At 32.6% G+C, this 24,414-nt stretch overlaps 1 protein-coding gene across 2 annotated transcripts in view; it reads right to left on the bottom strand.

Moving 5' to 3' along the window:
- LOC135840690 (Krueppel-like factor luna) overlaps positions 1–24,414 on the bottom strand; it is a 202,136-nt gene that overhangs the window by 90,463 nt on the left and 87,259 nt on the right. The window lies entirely within an intron of this gene.

Here is a 24,414-nt window from a genome sequence, read left to right on the forward strand (position 1 = left end):
TATATGCGGCAATTCAAACTTAATTAGTTGACGTAGAGAAATGACTCACGCTCAGTAGAAGGTGATTCTGTTCATTTCCAGCTGATTTTCGCGATGACGTCGATGTTTATCAGTCACTGTTAACTTGTAGCAAATCGTGTATTCGATTTATAAGTAGGTATGCACAATATAGGTACGTGTGGGGAATATTGGTACATTCATTCATGTGATTCAGTGATGCTGCAAGCTGCATGGTATTTTAAAGTGTACCAGGGTTAAAGTAGAATTGTCGGGGAAGGAGGATTGACCTTGGAGTGATCTTACCTGCTATATTGAAGAGAAAAATTTTCCTCATTGGTGCATTAATTTCAAAGATTAATTTTTTTCAGAATTTTTAAAAAGGTTGGAAAAAATTATTTCAAAAAATTCAACGATAATAATATACTTTTCTTTTGCTGAACAAAAGTTGATAAAAATCATGCTCAGATACTCTTTTATGAAAAATTGCCCATATTACGATGGAATTATTTGATTTGATTTTTTTTTAATCCACTGCTGTTGGAAAAATGTAAGAAGAAGAGGGAAATGTTGAAAAATTCGGTTCTTAAAGTGATACTGCATAACGACGTAAAGAAAGGCTTATCTATAAGTCGATAGTGATTCGATAAAAAATAAATCATAAAAAAATAAGAAAAGATATAGGTAGGCATACCTAATTGAAAAAAATAAATAAAAATTCGAGCTAATCAGGAGAGTAGAACTTTTCATTTCAAGAAGAAACAGGAACTTGCAACATTATACAATTCGTAGGTAGCAGGTACGTGAAGCGTAGCAAATAAAGTTGGTGACCATTTCTTTCTTTCTCTTATTTTTTTTTATTCGCTACTATAAGGAAGAAAACTGGAGAGTTATAAAGTTAATTCTTTGCTTATAAAGGAACGTTAGTTATCACGGTATTTTCTTTAAGTGCATTTAACAAGATTACATTCTTGTGCTACTACTTGTAATCTTTTTTAAAGATCATGGTAAATTGAACGTGTAATTTTTATTCCACTTTTGTCTAGATTATTTCACAAACCAACAGTGTTGATTGTTTTTTCTTTCTAAATTTATGCAAATAAATGCGAGATGCATTCGTATAAAAATATAGTAATTATATTGTACCAACCAATTCGAGGGCGATATGATATTTTGAACGATATGTTAATTCGTTCACCTATATATTAAAGATCGAATAATTTTTGGCATTAGATTAGGTACATAATATTTATTCCAATAATCGAGTTGAATACCCATAATGCCGCAGCTGATTCGAGTCAAGGCGAACTGGTTCGCCCGGTGAAATTTTTTTTGCACTCGAATTTGTGTCGCGAAAACGATGCAACCGATAATTAAATTTAAACTTTGATAAAAGCCTGAAGTTTACCTAGGTTTGTATCCTATCCTAACATCGTGCAGCGTGCAAATTGTAATATTTTATAATTGAATTTCACGCAGCGTGTTGGCGATGAAGTTATACGTGTACTCGTATGTCTCCACTCGCCAGCAGAAGAGTATGGTTTTATATACAGAGTGTCGTGTATCAGGGGTTGTGTGTATGTACACAGAGTGCACTATTTTACGTGTATTCGCATCGGTATAGATTTTCTTGCGGTCATCGTTTTAATTTGGTTAATTGACAAACTAGATGTGTTTGTATTATTGCACATCTGCGGTTTGTCGTCGTTGGTTAAATATAATTCTATCCATTTCTCTCGGTATTAATTATTAAGCCGTCGTTTTCCATGCTGTGCTGCGGATACTGTATTTAAAACCAGAAAATATACACCTGTTCGTGCAACAAACTTTATATAAAATGTACGTAGGTACACGATGCTTTTTTCCACCACTCTCTCTATCGTCCAGTCGTTGCGTTGTGGTGTATTTTATTTGGTATGGTTAAATATTGAATACGATCATCCCGTAACAGCATGACCACTTACGTAGAACAATAGCGTTATTTTAATCTATAAAAATTATATGTATAGCACATACAATAATATGTAGCACAGTACAATGAGCGTCGCGTGAACCAAAGTATAGGTCTAGGTGTAGGTATATCTACCTGATTGGAAAATTATTCAATGCAGTATTCATACAATACTCGTTATGCGTAGAACTTGATTCTTTTCACGAGGAGTCCCAGTAGTAGTGAACAACGGAAAAGAAAAAAAATGAAGAACTAAAAGCCTTTGTAACTAAATAATTTTCAAATGAGAGCATAATGTATCAGAAAATTATTTCACTTCGTTTTTAAACAAACGCCTTGAACTGTGTTGATTAATGATGAAGAATCTGGACCCCAGGAGGGCAAGAAGGATACGGAAAGAACCAGAGGGTTGCGATTTTGGTGAGATTTCCCGCCAATGTCAGCGATTTTTGATGTCCAAGACAGAGAAGAAATTACGTAGGTACCTACACTTATTTCTTTGAACAAGACCAAGAGTTATCAAAAAATTTTATAGTGTACTACTGTACCTGCTTATTTCAGAGATTTTCAAGTCAAAATGTAGAAAATAAGACGTTGATCGTACTAGTAAAATATTTAAAAAAAAATTTCTGGAAACTTTGCCTTATTAAGTAATAATCATTAATCAAATTGGCCACAGCGAAGCGAAGGAAAAACCTTTGGAAAATGTATACTCCAAGAGGTGAAAAAAATATCTACCTAACCATTCAGAAAATAAAACAGCATTGTTTTATGTGTCAATTTTTTCACAGACGAAAATAATTTGAAAAAAAAAGGATTTTGCCCGAGGAAAGCGAGGGCAAAAGGGCGGAAGTTTTTTAAAATGTATGATTCAAAGGAGTGGAAAATACATACTTCAATAAGAGGGACATTTTCAACTGTCTGAAATTCTGAATTCAAAAAAAAAAAAAAAAAAATGAACGAAATCAAAAGACATTATAGATCAGTATTTCAATTTTACTACAGGAAATTGCAACAGTCAGGTTTAATTTTTTCGACCGATCTCTTTATTTTTAGCGAAAAATTACATTCGAAGTATCGAGTATTATCAAAAATATGTACGTTGGTACAACTAATCCCCAAATCGTAAGTTCATTCAAGGAGAATTTCGAAATATCGTCGAAGGTAATTTCAAATGAAAATTTTCCTTTCAATTTTCGTTGAAAAAAAAAAATCAATATAGCACTAATGCATGTGTTCGTAGATGGAAACTGTACATACGAGTATGATGGATTTTTAAAAATAAATCTTCGTTTTTTATTTTTACAGAATCTTAGTTCGAGTACAATTTGACTTAGTACAAGTATAAACTGGTTTTCTGCATTGTACATAAAATATCTAATAATTATTTACTAGGTACTTACTAGAAAACGATGGGGAATTTTTTAAACCTCGGTGATATTTTGATTTCTCGCGATAAATTAGAAAATCATAAGACGGTTAAACGAAATAAATAAAAAAAAAAGATTTATCTCAAAGTGTGTGAAAAATAAAAATAAAAACCTGTTTATTCCGGTTTTAATTCCAGCATATTTAACGTATCCATATCGATTCTGGTTCGTGTGAACTTCACTTTCAATTATTGTTGTACATAACGTTTTGTGTAGTAGTAGTTACTAGGTAGAAGTACTTGTACTACCTAAATCGTGTCAACGATTAGTCATCATCGGTTGTAAAAATTTTAGCGCGTTTCTGTGAATTTTTTCATCTTGTTAGCAGAAAAAACGAGAACAACTTGAAAGGAACGTTTCGCACGCGGAAAAATATTTACTCGTTGCCTTCTTCTATGGATACCAAGTAGCCCCATTTTGTTACTTTTTCTCCATTTTTTTCCCCTTTTTTAGTTCTCTATTCAAATCTTACGTAGTTATACGTACATAGGTACTACACACTACAGCCTACCTATTGCTTATTCGTTTGGGTTCTTTTTCTTGGTATACGTAAACGAAAAAAATGGCGAAATTTTATTAGCTTAAGTACAATTTGTTCGCGTTAAGTGGAAACTTGGCGTTTTGTAACGGATAAGAGAATGTTACATGTTAAGCATCCGAATGCAACGAACGTGTTGTTTAGCCGAGTGTGAAATTCTCATTTTCCACGGACCATGAATAAGAGAAGAACTTCCACTACCTATTTGAAAACTTACAAGAAACTGCGCAAAATATACATATACATAAGCCTAAGCGTATGGAAAGGGAAACGCATATCTATACTTTTAAGTACACCCTATTTGTACAATAACACTAGTCGGGCTTTCGTAAGTTTGTATACCTCTATGGTAGGTAAAGGTGAGCTCGCATTATACCAACCGAAGTATAAGTACTTACACTTAATAGGCACCAACATATTTCGAGGTGACTCAAAATTATTGGTTCATTGAAAAATTGCCCATTTTTAAAGCGCCTTGCCTATATCTACTTCACATAGGCATAGACATATATTAAACCACGAGTAAAAAATAAAAATAAAGAAGAAGGAAAAAATCCAAACAGATTTTTATGAGGTTTTTTCACAAAGTGGAAGTGATATCAGGAACATGGGGATTACACGTGTATACTACACGTATCTTATGCATTAAACAACTGTGTAGACGATGTTGGTAGTTACTTTTACGAGTAAGTATAGCTTAACAAATGGTTTCGTTTATCTTACTGGATCATCAAAAATCTTCCAACCAGAAGAGAGGGTGAATATAATATCACATTTTGCGGAATATTTACCTATTTCGATTACGTACGTTTTCTTACACTTATTATTAATGCTCTTGGTTTTTTTTTCGCTCAACGACGAATATTTATAACGTTGGAAAAAAAATGAGAGGTATTATCCGGTGCAGCAATGATGTAATTCTCGGTCGCTTTAATGTTTCTCGGTCAAGTTCATTCGCGTAACTATATCAACAATAGTGTTTTTCTGTACCGACTTCGTATAATAGTCTAATATTAAGTACCTACATAAGTCTAGAGTATATTTTTTTTCACGTTGTTTTCTTCCTGACTGAATTTTTTCTGCAATTTTTCGATTAATATAAAATGACTGAATTCTTGAACACAATGTGTATTAAGCGTACTTATTAGAAAGTGATGTTATCGCATCGAAGGATTAACTTGTTCTAGGAGAAAGATAATGTGATTAATTCCCTTTCCATCAATAGTGGGATTATTTTGTTTACTGCGATTTTAAGTGCTATACCGAATTATACGGATTTATGAAACGTTCAGCAACAGATGGGAACTTTGATGAAATAGATTAAGTATTTGGTGGTACCAAGAGTTTTTACGTATTGTTATCTTTTCGCAAAAATATTTCCGTACTTGGAAAATACGTAAACGTAACGTTTCGTAATGTTGTTGGGTTGTTGAAGTTTTCAACGAGTATTTACCTAGGTAGGTAAGGTACGAGGTACGATATAAAGTAGGTAGGCTGTATCTTGAAATGTGTTTACCAAGGTAATTGATTGAACATTTGCTGCCAGAGAGTAATCAACGGATAAATTATCAAAATTTTAGGGAGCGAAAGTCGACTGATGAGAAATTTAATTTCAAGGATTTTGAAGTAATTTCCCTTCTAGATGGGTCATATTTGACTTTTTTTTGGGGAGGGTTAGGGAGAGGTAATTGAAGTGAGGATTCGAAAAAAAGACAGTGACAAAATTAGGTCACGTGTTTCTGACTCAAATTTCCAATTTTGTTTTTCAAAGTTTGAGATTTTGAAATTTAACAGATATTAAAATTGAAAATTGAATGGTTTTTTGAATTTTTTTTTTTTTTGATGATAACTGATCGCATCAGGTATAAGTATCTATTTTGATCTAAAGACGAAAAAAAAACAGTTTTGGCAATTTTTTCATTTTTTTCTCCATGAGTTTTACGTTATTTTCAAAAATTCAAAATTATGCTATTTTCGTTCTTTCACTCTTCAATTTTCCAAAATAAAATCAAAAACGACTCATTTTAACAGGCTCAGGCTGTACAATTTCTTATAGCAGAGTAAAATTAATTTTCTTCAAGAATGGCCTCAAAATGGAAAATTCGACAAAAATCTGTTGAAATTTGTTGGAATTAAGAAAATTGAAAAAATTGATTGTTGAATATTTAAAAATTTGGAAAAATGATTTTTACACATTTTCTACACGTTTTTATCAATTTTGGCAGAAAAATGAAAAAATCCCCTCACCATGCTGAACAGAGCAAAAATGCATAGAAAATTCTGATATTTCGCCAATTATTGCGATCACAGGGGGAAAATCATGAATTTTTCATAGGTCTTATGTACTTACTTGTACTCTATTGGGGATTTTTTCACTTTTCTGTCTATATAGGTAAAAACATGTCGAAAATATGTAGAAGTAATTTTTTTGAATTTTTAATGGTATTTTAGTTGAATTCGTCGTATTTTTCGATGTTGAGTCTAAACTTCTACTCGATCCTCCTTCCTCCCCTATCCTATCTTCCCCAAAATTTCAACATAACCGCGTACTGTACCATTTTAATTTTTTTCACGCCACCGAATTAGGATTTTTAGGTACTTTTAATTATCGATGGAATGATGAATTAATTACATTCATCTTGGGCGAATTGAACAAAATTTGAAATAAAAATCTGGAACATTTATCCAACTTACTTGTTCGTAACCATAAGTATGTATATCTACTGCATAAATCTCGCTTCAAGAAAGCACGACGACGTGACAGCACGTTATTTTTAATCAAAAAACCCAGCTCCTTAAAAAGAAAAATTTTTGGGAAAAATTTAACGCACGAATCCAAGCATTAAATTTTCATTACTATTTCTTATATTTTACTTTAGGTGTATCATCACGTGAGCGATGAGGTGGAAGACAAAAAGAACAGTTCTCATGTGATTTATGAGCATTTAGCTGCGTAAACAATTTTGGCATTATATTTACGAAATGAAGCGACTGAAAAGTTTTTACAAAAGGGATTGAGAAAAGGATACCTTTACCTATGGCGTTATCTCTCTGCGGTGCGTTAATTCCATCATAACCATTCCATATTGTCAAGAACCAAGATAGCATGGGACAGGCTATAAAGAGACGCATGCACAGTGATTAGATGATTACATCACGTATGCTTGTGTATTGTGGAGCTCTTGAATGTGTAATATTAATTTCTCCACTTTAATATGTACTTAGATTTACGTATGCACGTTTTCAACGATACTGACTCATTTTATGGTAAAAAATTCAACGAAAAGATTGCACCTAGCGAAATTGAATTTTCATTTTGAAGGTCAACTGGTTCTTTGCTTGCTCGAAGCGTGCAATGAACATCGGCATTCCTAGATGGTAATGATGATCCTACGTAATCTTTTTCCTGATCTAATAACATGTGCTTGTGTTTGATAAACTTTGTTTTCAGATGTAATTTAGATAAATCATCGCACGATGAGTAATTTCAACTTTTTACAGGTGAATGCAAATTTTCGGTATGCAATTGCACCTCATTTGCATATTATGGTCATGCATTTCTGCGCAAAGGTCAGTATTAAGGTAAGTAATGATGAATGTATTTTTCATTTTTAAATTCAAACCCAACGTATGTCTGTAAGGAAGGAATCTCACAAAGTTTTTCAACGCCCACAGAATTGACGTTTGAATCGTGAAATTTACGAAAATATTCGACATGGATTATAATTTCTTCTCGCGTCTATCAAGTTGTTGAGAATTGAAAATTGATTTTTTCCACGACAAATTCGTCTGTCGAACACTCCTAAAAGAGTATTTGTCACTTTTGTCAATTTTTATACATTCGAGGATTTTTAAGCAATATCAAGAAATAAGGTAGGTAGGTGAATGTGGAACACACTTGAATTGTCACATACGTGCATTTAGGATGAGATTTTACTGGTAAATACTCGTTCACGTGTTACGTTGGTATGGGTTTCCTTAAACGTAGGTTAAGCTCCAACTTGCGTGAGGAAATTCTGAATTAAACCATTTTCGACGAAGTGAGAACTGATTGAAGTTTTTTCTCAAGTTCACTGCTAGACGATTTACCAACCCACAGCTCACAGCCCTTCAAGCAGGCTTTGAAACACAGACATCAAAACAGAGAATCTTTCATCACCACTTTTTTTCCGAGAAAAAACACAGCTGATAGGTTTTTACATTTTGTGTAAAAAAAAAACAGTAATTACAACTCTTTTTTTGAATTTTGATGCGGATTTGAATTTCTCGAAAAATAGCGGAAACGTTCATTTAGCAGCGGACCCAATGGTATTTTCAAAAAATTTTTACCCCCCCCCCCATCTCCTCCTGATTTCTGTTTCTATGATAGCTTGAACTTTTTAATCGATAAAGTGATTTATTTTATCAAACCAAAAACCTATTGTTACGTGTCTCATACCTACCCATTTTTTTTCAAAGATTCTTCCAAGCAGGTAAAAAATCTCATTTCATTTTCAATATTTTTTTTTAATTTGATTTTTTTTGGAATAATACCAGAGTTGGTAAAAAAAACAATAGCTCCTACGATGCATACAAAAATCATCTACGAGACAAAGTCGCACGAAAGACTGCGTGATTAAATAAATACAACTTATAGGTAGGTACATAGGTAGGTGTAGGTATCGAATAGTAGCGCACGTTTGATAATAGTTTGTAATCGTGCGTAACCGTTTTCAAGGCAAAAGCGCCATCCAATATTTTCCATCATTATAAGAATTTCCACGTTATTCTGATAGGTATCTCGATCAATACACATACCTACTACAACCACATGCATTCACTTATATGTACCTGTTCGCAAACACTAAATACATCAACATTACATCAAAGTTCAGTCAAACGTATCATTTGTGTAATATGCCAAGTACCCACTATTTATTCCCACGAGTGATAGGCTATGAGTATGTAAAAAAAATACATACACATATAAATCGCATTTATAATATACTTACATGAATATCTATGCATATGCAACCAGATAGTCATAAAAATAAGATTACAATCTTTGGTCATCTTTTGTGCAGCATTAATAACTGAAAAATTCACCGGCGCGGCAGTCTTAGCCCCAAACAATTAAATAATTACCATCGATCTCTCGGTGTTATGTCGCCATATCGAAAATAATGATCGATTAATTAAACTTCTCCGAGTTCAATTAGCAGTAACTTATCTTAAGATAATCGATATTGATCTCACGTAGAGCGAGGAGAAAGCAATACCTCTTTTTTTTCTTTACCTTGCGCGGTGCATGCGCGAACGTGTTATGAATGAATTCTACACGTACGAGGAGTAAAAACGACCAAATAATAATGTAAGTATAATAAAGATAACTGGTGTACTACATGCTGGAAAAAAAAAATCAGTGTTGAAATTCCATTTGTCAAAGCTCTCGATATATGAAGGTGAATAGTACGTACGTATCTTAGAACTATGACAACATGTCGCGCCTTTTCGAATACAACCAGTACACCGCGATTCCTTTTCCAAAACATGCGCAGGGTTACTGTTCTCTTCGAAGGTAAACCACGTTCTTCGTAGTAGTTACCTTATTACAAAAGGGTCACACGCAGCTTGAACTTGTTTGTATATTAACTTCAAAGCTGAACAACCATCGGCTAAAAATTGTTCCTACAAAATTTCGCGCCAATATCTTCTGTAAAATTGTCGACACTCGACAGGTTTTGGAATTTGCGTACTTGAAGAGCACAATATATCGGCACATTGAAATACCAATTCGTTTTTAAGACACGTGTTGTTTGTTTTACATTGTTGGTACAACCTATTGGTATAGTAAAATACCATACCTATTACCTGTTGAAATGAAATGTAACCCAACTTTGTTGCATATGGCATAGAGAAGATTTCTCCCGCCGAATTACTCCATTAAAGAAATTTGTATCATTTCTTCTAAATGTTCCGATATGCAATATTTTCAAATTGGTAGGCATTACTAGCCAAAATTTCAGGTGCTAACGCGAATTTTTCGATTTCTGATAAATTTTTGAAAATGAAATACATAGGTCAAAAATAAGATAGAAGTTTAAATTTTACTATTTGGTATGTGTACCCTTCTAAACCCCTCAAAACGATTGTACATAGATGGTCCGTCTCGTAACCGTAGGTGGTGTAGACTGTAGGTACCTTATATGTACTTGTACTACCTAAAAACTGGTATAATTTTCAAGTTTATCCCACATGAACTTTGCAATATCATTTTCCTCAAAACTTTGAACACCCTATCTTTCTAGCAAATGCACTCAGAGCCTTTAGAAATTTTTTAGAAATTCCAGTTTTCGAAAAAACGCTCCAAAATCTACCCAATTCACTGTTAGCACAAATAAACGCCATTGGTGCTTGTTATAGTGACTTACTTGGTCGATTGCAATGATTGCCATGATTGCCATTTTTCCAGAATCGGTTTCTGTCCGTTTGAAACAATGTATATTTTCCAGATTTTCAATTACGAAATCGCTGGAGAAAAATACAGCTCCGAACTAGAGGCTCCAGAGCGGCTTAAAACCACCTACAATATACTCAGCATGTTTAAATTCGAGTCTAAAGTAAATTTTGTCTTTCCGACTTCATTGGGTAAAATGTTGCGGAGATTACAGTTTTGAAAAATCTGCAGGGGACTTCAGAATTGCTCAAATCGATTCAAAACAGCTTTTAATAGATTTGATGGTCTAAATAAGGTACATAGCAAATTGTAGCATTTTTTGTCAATTTGATAAAATTCTGATTTTTTCACTTTTCTTTAACCTCAATTTGATTTTTAAAAATTCGCCAAATATCAAAAAATTCACTAAGGCAGCTTTGTATGACTTACTGAAAGAGATTTGAATAAGCTATGTGGATGACGAGATTTTTGAAAATTAGGTATATAATTTGTGAGTCTCTTGAAGGATTTTCATTTTTGAAAAAGTTTCACTTTCAACGATCCAAAATTTGGAAAAAACACTATTGAAAATTTCGAAGGAATAGAATTATACAGGACCACAAAAAAAGAACAACCCTCGACAAAATTTTCGTGAGTAAGATGTGATCAAATTTTTCACATCATAACTATAGATACATCAAAACCCCTTCCGTGATAATAAGTATATGTATCAGGTACTTGTGAACTAAATTTCACAAAGGTGCGTAATTTTTTTCAAATAAAAAATGTCCCTAAAGCAGCACCTTACCTCCCTCGCTACTCGTATAGATACAGAGAGCGACAAAACTAAACATTTATGTCTATATCTGACAATCCTTCAGAAGGACATGAATATGCATATATATGTAGTATACCTCCGCACAACCTTTTGTTAAATTACTAATTAATGCCTTTAGACAAGCTGCTGAAAGAAACATGCAAATTTAGGGCTCGGCAATTAAAACTGAACTCTGATAAACAAGCTAAGGTAAGTCCCCGAAGAAATTCTCGCGCTAGGGTAGTTTTTACCGTTGTAATGAGAATGTCGCATGCAGACATATTCTCTTTCCTTCCATGTAATAATGTTACAACAACTACACCTATAGAGTAGGAGTTTAGCATACCATACCTACTATTTCATATAACTTTTTTTTCCTCTTTGTCGTTTCTTTTGTCTTTTTTTTTCAACTTTTTTTTTCAGTCGGCACAATGTTGTTTAAAATGTACAATGTTGGGTATTTGAAAGAAATCATCTTACTTAATCAAGTTTTTCTTTTTTACTACTCGAGTGCTCGAAAAAAGTTAATCGAGTTTTTTTCCCCTGAATGAGGAGTTTAATTTTTACATTTGCTTACTTACGTCAAACGTCTTATTATATTTGCTTGCTATAGCATTTTTACCGGAACTAAATGGAAATAAAACCATCAGACAGATAGGTAGGCAGGTAGGTACCCACTTAATTAATCCTATACGTACACATACGTTTCAAAGTTGGCATTTTTTTCAAAGGTGAACTTTTTTTTTACAAACTCTATCTTATTTTTCTATTATTTACCCATAGAATATACTTCGGAAACCATGTAGGTACGAGTATAATGTGGAAATTTTCAAACACGAAGCTCTACATTTTCACGAGGAAAAAAAGTTTTTAAATATACCAACCTATAGGTTTAGAATCAACTTATAATGAAATCGAACCCAGTTAATCGTTTCTAATTTCTATTTTCAAGTCGGTAATTAAACGCTCCAATATACGTAGGCTATATACACGTAGATATTTACATAAGAACACGTCGTGGGAACAGCCGAATATATTAGTACTATTAGTTCGAACCTGTGATTATTACCAAAATTATTTTCGAACAATATTACGGGTACGTATCTAATTTAAAAAAGGTCAACTTGAAGTAGATAGATAAAAATCAAAGTGTAAGATATAGTCAAACTGCTATACGAAATAAAAAGAAAAAAAATCGATGTCAAACTTAATTAACAAACTAGTTTTTGTGATTTTTTGCATCCAGTACCTACTATCAATATGTTGGAGTCACGTGGTGTTAAGGAATTTTAAACGCAAACCAGTTTTACGAGAAAATGCATCGTATTATCATTCACTTAAAAGATTACCACTTGAATTTTAAATACAATCAATTCGATAATATGTACGTAATTAAACAATAAAAACGTACAAAGTTGAAATTATCGAATCGTCGTATTTCCATTAAATCTTTAATGAACGATAAGTTAATCTATTAAAGAGAGCGAGAAATCGTTGGTAACCTTTTTGAAAAACGTGCTAAACATCGAAATTGGTATAATTCGAATAATGCAGTCTTGCTTTATTAATTTTAACGATCGTGAAAATTCACTAATAATTTAATAATTTTAAAATCGTTATTCTTCGCAGCGAATACTATACAACTAACGCCAAGACATTTCAAATTTAAAATCTCTGGCGAAAAAAAAAAACTGATAACGACATGAAAATTGTCCGCGTTATTTGCAATCGCAGACAATTTCCGGTACTCTGTGATTTACCGCAATTACTCTCGAGAACGAGGCAGTTGAATGTTGAATTATTTGTTACTGATTAGAATAACATGCATGCCTACCTCTTCACTACAATTTATCGAGAATTTAAATTGTCACAATGCAATTAATTAATTTGTTAACAATTAATAGTACCCCGCACTGGTTCTAGTACATAAAAAAAATATCAATAATTGAAAAAAGTTACATTTCATTAACGTCTGTCTATTAATATTAATTACGAATTATGCAACATCATTACAGGCTATTATAGTTTTACCCATTCGGTTATGCTTGTCCGCTTAGAATAATAAGTATATACTCAAGTGAACAGAAAATTTGCCACGAATCATTTCATCAAATTAATAAATTATGCGGTACGTAATATAGCCAAGAATTTTTACATGAAAATTTTGTACAGGCCTAACGATAAATCATCTATCACGTTTGTGTGCTGTATGTATTGTGTATTTATTAGATATTAGATATTAGGAACATCAGTGCGCAGACAGAGATGTACTTTTTCGCTAAAATTTTCCAATGATTGTACGTTAAATGAACAGGAAACGAGGGATAATCGACCAACACTAAAAATGGTCGTCATTTTGATGAACCGTATTCCGTTCGCCGGAAACACTGCACGTTTAGTACGTGCTAAATGATACACAATATACCTACCTACCTACTACATAGACCTATCCACGTATAGATGAAGACAATTTGAGAAAATTGTTACCACTGCAACGATTCGTTTTCTATTTTTATTTTCTTTATTCTTTCTTCTTTTTTTGTTGAAAGCTTTTTTTCTTTCAGAAAGTAAGGTAGTAGACAAAAAAAACACATTTCATGATAGAAATTCGAGAAATTTACACTTTTTGAAATAATTTAATAGAAATGACATTTCCACATGAAATGTAGAAAGCAAACACTAAATTCTTCTAAAATGCAATTCTCAAAGTTTCAGTGTTAGATAACAAACTACTTCCAATCCCCCCTCCCCTAAGTGAAATTTTCGGTAGCTCAAAATATTTATTTTTCAATTTTTGGTGATGCATACTTGGAAATGTTTCCAATTAGAAATTTTTCATCAAAAATTGATTTGTTTTACTGTTAATTTGAAGTTTTCAGCAGAATTTTGATTTTTTTCAGATATGTATTTTCAAAATTTAACCAAATGTATGAAAAATTATTCAGGAAGTTGTATAAAATTAGAGATTATTGTTTTGCTTTTGAGTATCTCGATCATAGCCAATGAATTTCTTGACGATTGTCTCGGGCACTATTGCATTAGTTTCAAGACAATTTTGAAATCTATCAAACATTTTAATATCATTATATGTACCATACCTATGTAATAATATACATAGATGGTTTATTTTGTCAGATTTTCAAATTTCGAACAGAATTTCAGACAATTTTACGTCCCAAAAAAGTAACAAAAATACTAAAAATTATACTTTACTCAGGAAGGTACCTATCCCAAAGAGCAGAATAATTTTTGAACTGTACATTGGACAAATCTAAATCGAGAGAGTATCCAAAAAATGAAATACACGACCAGCTAAAATTTCAGGTGCTGAAATAAATTTTTTAATTTTTAGTGAATTAAAAAAAAAATTGCTAACCAAAAAAATCAATATTTTACCGAATTGACTTGAAAAGCTGAAATTTGATATGACTGTTTTGAGCTCCCAAATCGATTAGAAGCGGGTTCAACCCGTTTTGGATAGTTCTGGAAATTTCTTTTATATAGGTGCCCTACTTTTAAAATGCTGAGTTGATGGTTTTAAGCCGATCTGGAGCCTCCAGCCATATTTCAGAAATTTCATATTTTCAGAAAAGTGTCATACTTGAAATCTGACAATCAGTCAAAGTTTTGGCTGATAATTTATTTATGAATACCTACTCTTACGATTTAGCTTAGTTTTGTTCAAAAAAATTTTCCGTTGGTTGGGAGACTAATTTTGAAATAGGTTCGTGAAGAGTATTAAAAAAGCGTGACATGCCATTCAAAAAGTTGACAAATTAGCCACACATGAATTGTACAATATTAGCTGATAAGCGACCCGATGAAGTGCGAATGAAATAAGTATCAATATGATAGATTTTGAAGAGTCATACATATAAGATACGAAAGGCATTACCGAACGACAATGGGTACCTGTATCTCTCTACCTTCGAAGTATGATTATCTAAATTACAGTGAAGAGCAATCTCTCACTTAACCTATGCAGCTTTATCGACAATTGAAGATTAAGCTACACCTATGATTAAAATTTGACAAGGTTACCGCAGGAAATCATACCTAGGCACTTACACATTGAAGCTAAATTTTTCCATTTCATTATACTTATTGCAACGTCGCCATTCGTTTACACATAGAATGTTTTTAATTACATTTGATGCGATTTGATGTGTAACGGTTAAACGATACAGCACAAATGGCTTGCACGAAGAAAGTTGATAAAACCAAAGTAGAAATGAAGTGGTTTATATGACAAGGACGTCCGTTATAGCGTTCGCGAGCAGGATGATGGGTAATTGCAATCACAAGATGACATAATACCGTGCAAAAAGCTGTCTCAAACAAACTACAGGAAAAATGATTAGATCACATCGCATCGTTTCAGAGATGAGTTGAATTTTGATGATGAAAACAGGTTACTTGCAGAAGTTTATTCCTCACCACAAGATATACTTAACGACATATTGTATGTAGGTAAGTATAAGTGCTTCAAAAGTACTTAACCAATCGAATAAATTTTTGATAATTTAAGAGTGTTTTTTTTTCATCAAAATGTCGTCGTGATTGTGAGCAAGAGCAAAAAAGACTCGAAAACTTCCATTAACTTATTCAAACAGAATACGAAATTCGTTCGTATAATACCACGTGCTCTTTCGTTATAATCGAACTACGAATTCGTAGCAATGAAAAATTCATTCAAAGGGTGTACGAGTATTGCAGCAGAGAGACGTTTAGTCAAAATAATACACAGCTGACGAAAATTACCATCGGTGAAACAACTAACTGTCGGATTAATAGGTCATATTTTCATTAAAAAGCGTTTTTTTATTTCACTCGAATCGTTCAAACACAATAGAAGTGAATCCTTTTTATCCTCAGCCCTCCGTTTCTCTCAAACAGGTACAAATACCTTCACCAACCTACGCTATTTTTACTCGTAAGTAGGTATGTGTAACAAAAACTCGTTCGAATGAAAAATTTCATGCAAAATTTACGTTTGAAAAAAAGTCTTCGTGAAAACACCCACGTTTTTTTTCCTGCATCAACGTACCATAACTCTTTTGATAATGGGTAACAAAAATGCTACGCTACTTTTATTTTAGGTAGGTATTTTATTTTTTCACTTTGTGATATTAAAAGAACCTTTGATTGTGACATTACTTCCGAATTAACGTCGAGTTCTTCATTCCTTGTGAAATTTATTGTACGAGCCAGATTTACACCTTAGATTTGGACACAGTAGGTATGTGCTATGTGATGCTGTATTGCACATTGCGACGACCAACGACGAGTAAATGGTATTAAAATTAATAACATACTTAGGAACATATTGGATAGCCGACGACTACCCTGCATTAAACCGGAAACGTTGCGTTAATTACTCTAACGTAGATTTAATTGCGTTAAATGACGCCATTATTGTTAATTATTTTTATTCGTTCGCGGTAAGGGCTTTTTCTAATTAACACAATTACAAATGTTTGAGCACAAAGTTTACACGCTCGATACGAAATAGTCTTTCTTGACCCTTCTAGATATGAGTTTTCGTGGGTGGAAAAACGCATACCTAGTTAATCGATTTCAAATTATGTCTCCTAAAAGCATCTATGTATCTTTTATGCATCTCATAATATGACACAGGATATAATCACAATTTCGTGAAAATTTTCTTAATTTTTATACGAATAATAGCCCAATATACTCGAATGAGCTTACTTTCTTTGACCAAAAAGAGCCTCTTAAAAATCCAGTATTTTTGAACTGTATCAAAATTGCAGTTATTTCAAAATCGTATCAACATAAATCGATACAGAATTTGAATACTTAGGTAATTCAAAAATCACCACTGAAAATTCCTTTCACTTATAAATGAGATCTTTTCCTCTAAACTTGTAAGATTGATCAGGAAAATTTTCGGAAATATTCAAATTGATAATTCAAAACGTGAGGATGGTGCTTTAGCAGAATCAAACCAACATGATGTAACTGATTCTAAAACATCTTCAAATGTCTAATAAAAGGAAAAAAGATAAAACTTCAGGCACGTAGTACATTCTCGTTCTCAAAAACTTCCCATAGAAACTCTCAGATAACTAATCTAACGCATGGTCAAAAATCATCAGGTACATACATAGGTAAGCATCTCAAAATCAATCAAAACATGTATAGGTACGTACCTAGATACGAGTACATCAATTCTACAAAGATATTTCTAATAAACTTGCTTCAATTAAAACTTGCTACCCATTTGATCATAACTAAGTAGGTAACTGCATCGTATAAAAATGCTCGAACACATAAAGACTCGAGTCTATCTCTACACCAAACTACCTATATTTTATATTTTAATTTCAATTACATCTTTACTCGTACTTTCGACCGAACATAAAACCAGAAAAAGTTTTATATCTTTAATTAGAAATGTTTGTAGTTGATTCGCGTTCATGGTTTTCCCACCTATCACTTCAACCGAGTATAATAATCGAAAAAGTTCCACTCAAAAAGGAAAAAAATTGAACAAAAAGAAAAGTAGGAGGAAAACTTTTCTTATTTTTTAGTTTCGGAAACTATTTACCCATTTTTGAAGCAATAAAACCATTATTAAATTTCAAACGTAGGAAAAAATGGAAAAATAAAAGCGAGCATTATTTTTTTTTTTTGAATTCGATTTGATTTCATTTATTCTTTTATACGTTAATCCGTTTTTTTTTTCAAAGGTATTATATTTACCTACTTACATTGTAATACTTATAAACTACATCTACTCGTATAGTCATAAAACTTTTGTATAAAGTAAATAAATTATCATCCGATTTAATTCGTCATTTTATACAAAACGAATTTTTGACCATTGCCAGGTATCAAAATGAATATCGAAACGAATAACGAATAAAACCCCAATACTTAATCTATTTATACGAATATATTTTCCAAAAATGGAAGGTAGCTACGTTATTTATATCACTGTCAGTTTCGCGTTAGAAAAATTATTCAAAAAACAAACACACATACTCGATCCGGGGCATGGCGAAAAATTACAGCAATGAGTGAGAAAAATGACGAAAGTAAAAAGACTCGGGTCGTATTAAAAATACGAGGCAAGTAAAAAGTTTCATATAACCTCGGCAATTCGTTAGGCTGACGTTTTTAAAAATATATTCTGACAAACTCGTACAACCTAGAGAAAACCTCGAATACGACTCTGACTCTATAAATTTGCTGCTGAAATAATGCAAAAAAGAAAAGAGGAAAATTTCCAATATAAAGTGGAAAAAGTCGTTTGAACGATGGGATTGTTAAATACGAAGAAATTCGTTCGTGCGTTTTGGTGAATTTTTATACGACTCGGCTTTCGAAAAAACCATTCATGTACAACTTGCAACTTGTATTTAAATTGAAACTATCTCGTTAGACAATATAGTATGTATGTACTTATGTACTTGTAGATGAAAATTTACTCGCTCGATTGTAAGCGCAGATACAGCAGTGAGAATTACGTTCAATCCACTTTCAGTCTATTATTTTATTTAATACACTTTCCCTTTCAGTATTTCCAATTTTTTTTCTACGTTTTTCTTTTCCAAACGCAATGATAGATTTATTGCATATAAATCTACTTCATATAAGCTGTACATAAAGGAAGTTGTACAAAAAAGTAAGACTGTCGTCAAGTATCGAAAACACATATATGGCTTAGCTCGCGAGCTTATAATGTAACTACTTGGTAGTTGGTCTTTCTCAAGTTCATGCGTAAATAGAGATACTATACGTTCATATATCAATCCATTTTAAGTAAGAATATAGCTTTTTTACTGCATGAAAACTAAGCTCTACGAAGTCGAGTGTGTGGTTTTTTTTTAGCATTAGATACTTTAGCAGTATGGGTATAGGTAAAGCATGATGCAAGAAAAAATTCATCCATAGCTATAAAAAACAACGCTTATAACCACAGCCACAAAATTACGATCATACTTATTTTTCAAGGTTCAGAAAAGCTCGCTTCAAAACTCATCACACCTAGGCTAACTTCAGATTAAAAATTTCAACCTTAAAATGCTATAAAATTAAAAATAAAATTGATGCAATACGTACATATAGGAAGGTAAAGGACAAAGGTATATATCTAGGATTCGACGCAATGGAAATACATTTAAAAGTGAAATAATTAATCAAATTAAAACTGCGTTAACGAAGCATTAAGCAAGCAATGATGAATATTACTGAGAAATTAATTTCATACGATTAGGTACGTCGATGGTTAATCATTCAACCAAAGAAAATTAAAGCCTCTTGATAAACCTATCCGTGAGTCATTATGTAATAATTCCGAGTGGAATGTCAAAAATTATCTCTTTAAATATTTCACTTTCAATCAAATGCTGCTGGTTGATCAGGGTTAATTTCAATTTCGTTCACATGCGAGGAATTACGTTTACATATGGGACGAATGAATTTCGTACACATATAAATTTCAATCAGTTAAATTGAAAATAATAAAATAAACGGAATTGAAATTTTTTGAAACTAATATCAACGAGATATCCTACTCTGTTTATTTCTTCCGAGTAAATGTAATCGTTTTCAATTAATGGAAAAGTCAATCAGACAAAAAATGCATTCGTGTGGGTAAAAAGTTGTGTATTTTCTCACGATATGCATGAAAACTTTACTTTCTACCCATAAAAACGTTTATTTTCATGAAAGTATTATTCATTTCAGACCAGAGTGAACGTGAAAATAACCGCCCCCCTCATTGAACTTCAAAAAATCATCCTAAAAATTGAAAAACGTCTCATTCAGCCCCTCAAAATATACACTCCTTTGTAGCGTAGCAAGATATCTGACAGGATTTTCCGCCAATGAAACTTTTCTCAATTTTTTGCGAAAGCATAGAACGTTGAAATTGTTAAGAGTACCTAGCTCTGAAAAAAAAATCAGCAACGTGAAAAAAAATTAAAGATTCCACGGAAATTTTAAATTTTCCAAAATTGTTCAAAAAACGCATGAACTGATGAAAAAATAAAATGACGAGCTATTGCCTCAAAAAACACATTTTTGGTCACATTCAAATTACAACTACATATAGAAGCCCAATTTCGACATAAACAGGAAAAATACGTACTTTCTTTGAGTAAAAAAAAAATGAATTTCTGAAGCTCAAAATATTTTTTACCGAAAAATTTTCCAAAATCTCGAAATAAGCGATTGGGAAACTACAACTCTGGAAATCTTTTTACTTTGAACATTTTTCATATTTTAACATCGCTTTTTTAGGGCCTCTTTTGATATGAGTGAGAAAAATTGTATTTTGAACTCAATTTTTTTGAAAATTATCCCAAAATTTCTAATTTGTAGGTAGGTCATATTCTAAATACAATCGCCTTTTCAAAGACAACTTTGAGCCCAAATTTTTTCAATGTGCGATTGAACTGCTACAACTCTGGGGGTGTTTTATTTTAAAAGCCATATTCCAAATACCACACACTTTGGAGTTCTTTAGACATGAGTAACAAAATATGTAATTTTGGATCTCAAAAAAAAAAAAAAAAAAAAAAAAAAAAACGTAGGTATCCTAAAATACAGAAAATATTCAATGGGACAGCTGAAAGTCCAAAAATCTTTCACCCAAGTTATTATGAACGTGTTTTGAAGAACAATTTCAAAACGAAAGAGAAAAAATTCCATCTCTTGTCATTTTGAAAAGACATATTCATTAAAAATTTGGGCCTTCAAAAATAGTAAGTATGTATTTTCTATAGAATTCAAAATCCATTAGGATTCCCAATTATCGTTCGGGTTGCTGAAATTTATTTCCGGAAGTACCTTTGTGGGAAAATGAGTGAAACTGATGACTGACACTGAGTAACCTGGAAGTTTCCTTATGATGAGTAAAAACCACAACTTTTGGAAAACATTTTTGAAAATTTTTGAGCTCTTGTGAAAAACACTTATTTTTTGAATGTTTTATATCAAATTTTAATCCAAAATCGTTTCCTCCCTTGACAACGCTATCCATTGATTTGGGGAATTTCAATTGAGGGAGGGATTCTCCACAAATCGAAACAAAATGAGATACGAAAAATTCCTTCAAAATCTCCAACGAAGAATAATAATTGCTCCTCCAGAACACACATCGACGGTGTTTCGTTAAAAGGGCCAATCTGTATTTTTCAAGATTTCTTTTCACACGGGGCAAAAGCTTGTGTTTGAACAGCCAGGGTTGGAGAGGTAAACAAGACCAAACTGTCTCACGGCCAAGTAAAATTTTCTGAAAAAATCGTGTTCATTTTTTTCTCGCAAAAATAACGCATCAAAAAGCTAAAATAATAGGTAGAAGTTCAAAACCCCAAAAGTAGGACCCACCAACAAATTTTCAAAGAAATTATAAAAACTACACGTGCTGTTGGAAACTGAAGGAAATACGAGTACACCACAAAACGATATGCAATTGAAATAATCATCGCCAGCTTGAGCCAACACAGCGAAAAAAATTGACTTTTAGTTCATTCGGGGTCATTTTTTCCCCCACAAAACAATATAAAGTTATCGAATCAGCTGGATAAGTAGTATATAGAGTTGGAAAGTGGTTCACCTATAATAACTTATACACTATTTTCTCGATGAAACGAACGAACAAACGGTGAGAAATGGAATATAGACTGACCCGTAGTCCGTGTATAGTTTTACTATTGTGCGCAGCATGTGTTTTCAAGACATTTGCATTAATATCCCACAGAGGACGAAATTTTTCAATTTTCGTAGACACGTAGCGGGAAAAACTTTCGAACCACTTTTCGCTGTAAGCTCTTCTATTCTATGGTTATATTATTCGATGCGAAGGAGAAAAAAAAAGTACGCGCCGTTAAGTCTGGCGGAGAGAGAAATTCTGGTAAAAGAAAAAGTCGCAATATTCGAAAAACATGCCGGGTGCCTCCAAGGAGTGTCACACGAGTAAATGCAGAAAAACTTACCCGAATGCGTTTTATTATTATATTTTTTCCCGGCTGTCGACGCGTTGCATAAGAAATTAAAATAGCGTCTTGAAAATGTCTCCCTGAAGGGACAAATTTATGCTGCTGACACGAAAGCAAATGAAATAGGAATACTTTCCATTTTTATCGCGCCGCTCTATTTGTTAAGCAAAAAAGAAAGGGTTTAGAACTTCGAGCAAAGAATTTTTTTTCAACTTTTGCAATTGTGTTTAGAGACTTTGGAGATGCGTCGAGTTGTGCGATATTAATGTGGTAGGTATTCGCTGCATGTTTTTAACCAAGTAGCCAAGTTGAAGAAATAATTATACGTATAAAAGACTGGCGTATTATATACTGCACTGTTTCAAATAATGTTACCGAGGCTGCCTCTCAGGTTCATGCTTTTACCCTCCGATTTACTTCTTAAGATACTCTTACTTGCTTCGTATATATTTTATGAAATTCACGAATAGGTAATGTAGGTAGGTAAGTAACTACATAACTACATTATACACTGTGCATTTCCGTCTATAGATATTAGGTAACTTATTGTATAGAGCGAAAAATATATGTATTTTTTTTAACCGAGTCGATAGCAAATTGATATTCATAAAAACATTTTTCTCTACGCATTTCTTTTCTTTTGAATTCGCTGACGTATAAAGATTATAATGTAATTTTTTTCGTATGAAATTCTAGCTCCTTTGGAAAGTAAGTATACTATCTAAGTGAATCAGAAGTGCCAAAAATATAATTTTTACTAGTAAAAAATGGTCACATATCTGCTGATCAATTTTTGCCAAAATGTTGTGAATTTGTTCTTAGTTTTGACCTCTTTCTCTCTCGCAAATTCTTTATACCTATATACTTAGTGCAGCTAGATACGCAGAACTTCACCAAAAAGTTGAAAAAAATGATGCCAGTAATCTTAAAATTGCGTATTGCAGTCACGAATACATCAGAATAAAATACTGATATCGGTAGAGTGGGCAAAGTCAATGTACCATTTTTCCAATCCTACATAACCAATGTATCATGAAAAAAAAAATGTCAAATGTCGGTTGAACCGAGTAAACGCAATGTAAGATTCACCAATACGAACACACGTAGCCTGGCAAAACACATATTCAACAGTAAAATATTCGTTTTCACCATTCCACTCAATATCTAGGTCAATTTGTTGGTTGATATCGATTTGCGGCCGTATTTAAGTCACGTCTGTGCATTCAACATGCCAACATCCAATCGCATTAAGCCTACAAGCAACATCGAAGCTTTAAAAAACAAAAATGCGCGCTGCGTCTCCAGGTAGTAATTCCCGAAGGCCACCGATACTTAGATAGCGAAATAATACACGCCATTCCACCCCGAGATCTCGAAAACTTCAACATATACGTCCTATACTATAGGTAAAGCTAAGAAGGTAAATCGAAAACGACATTTCATTATATGCGTTTCCATTAGGGTAGTAGCAAGTTTAATGACAATGTTTCGCTTGCTTTTCTTCTTCACGTGTTCAAAAATCGAAAAATTTCATCGGAGGAGATTCAAATTTACTGAAACGGTGCTAATTTTCAACACTTTGTGTCTTTGAACGAATAAAAGAAGAAATTTCCCTTCGAGTGATGCGATAAAAATAGCGACGGCGAAGGTAAAAAAAAATGTTGCGAACAAAAGTTATAATCGAATTTATCAACAAAATGTTTAATATTGAGGCAAATTAATGTTGAAAGCAGAAACCGAGCGAGCTTTCTCCTGTTACAAATAGGTATATATATACCTATACGTGTAATATCCAGTAGTATTTATATTTTCATACAAACTTTTTAGGTACCTATTCTCGGATGACGCATTGTAGATATACGCACTGTAAGACGAATTTTCATTGTACCGACATTTTTTTTTCGTATACGGTATCTTTATTTCAACGGTTGAAAACAAATAAATTCTTTTTCAAGAAGAGAAATAATAACCTTAATTTTTTTGTAGTTGAACAAATTTTTATCTGCGAAAACAAAATGTCGCACCGAGTCAAAAGAACACGTCGCGAAGTTCGTTAGATACTTGTCAAGTTGAAAGTACATATAGCTACTGCTTCTAGATTTTTAATACGATTAAGTACTATAACGAAGTGATTATGTCGTATTATGTCTACAATGACGATTATAATGAGTGAAAAAAATCAAAAGCAACTCGACATTAATACCTACGAGTATGCATTACAAAATTATATACCTACCTACCTACGAGTAAACATAAAAGGGAACTCTGTAAGGAAAGCAAATTACGCGAGTTATTA

This window comes from Planococcus citri, chromosome 3 (assembly GCF_950023065.1).
Source record: "Planococcus citri chromosome 3, ihPlaCitr1.1, whole genome shotgun sequence".
Lineage (NCBI taxonomy): Eukaryota > Metazoa > Arthropoda > Insecta > Hemiptera > Pseudococcidae > Planococcus > Planococcus citri.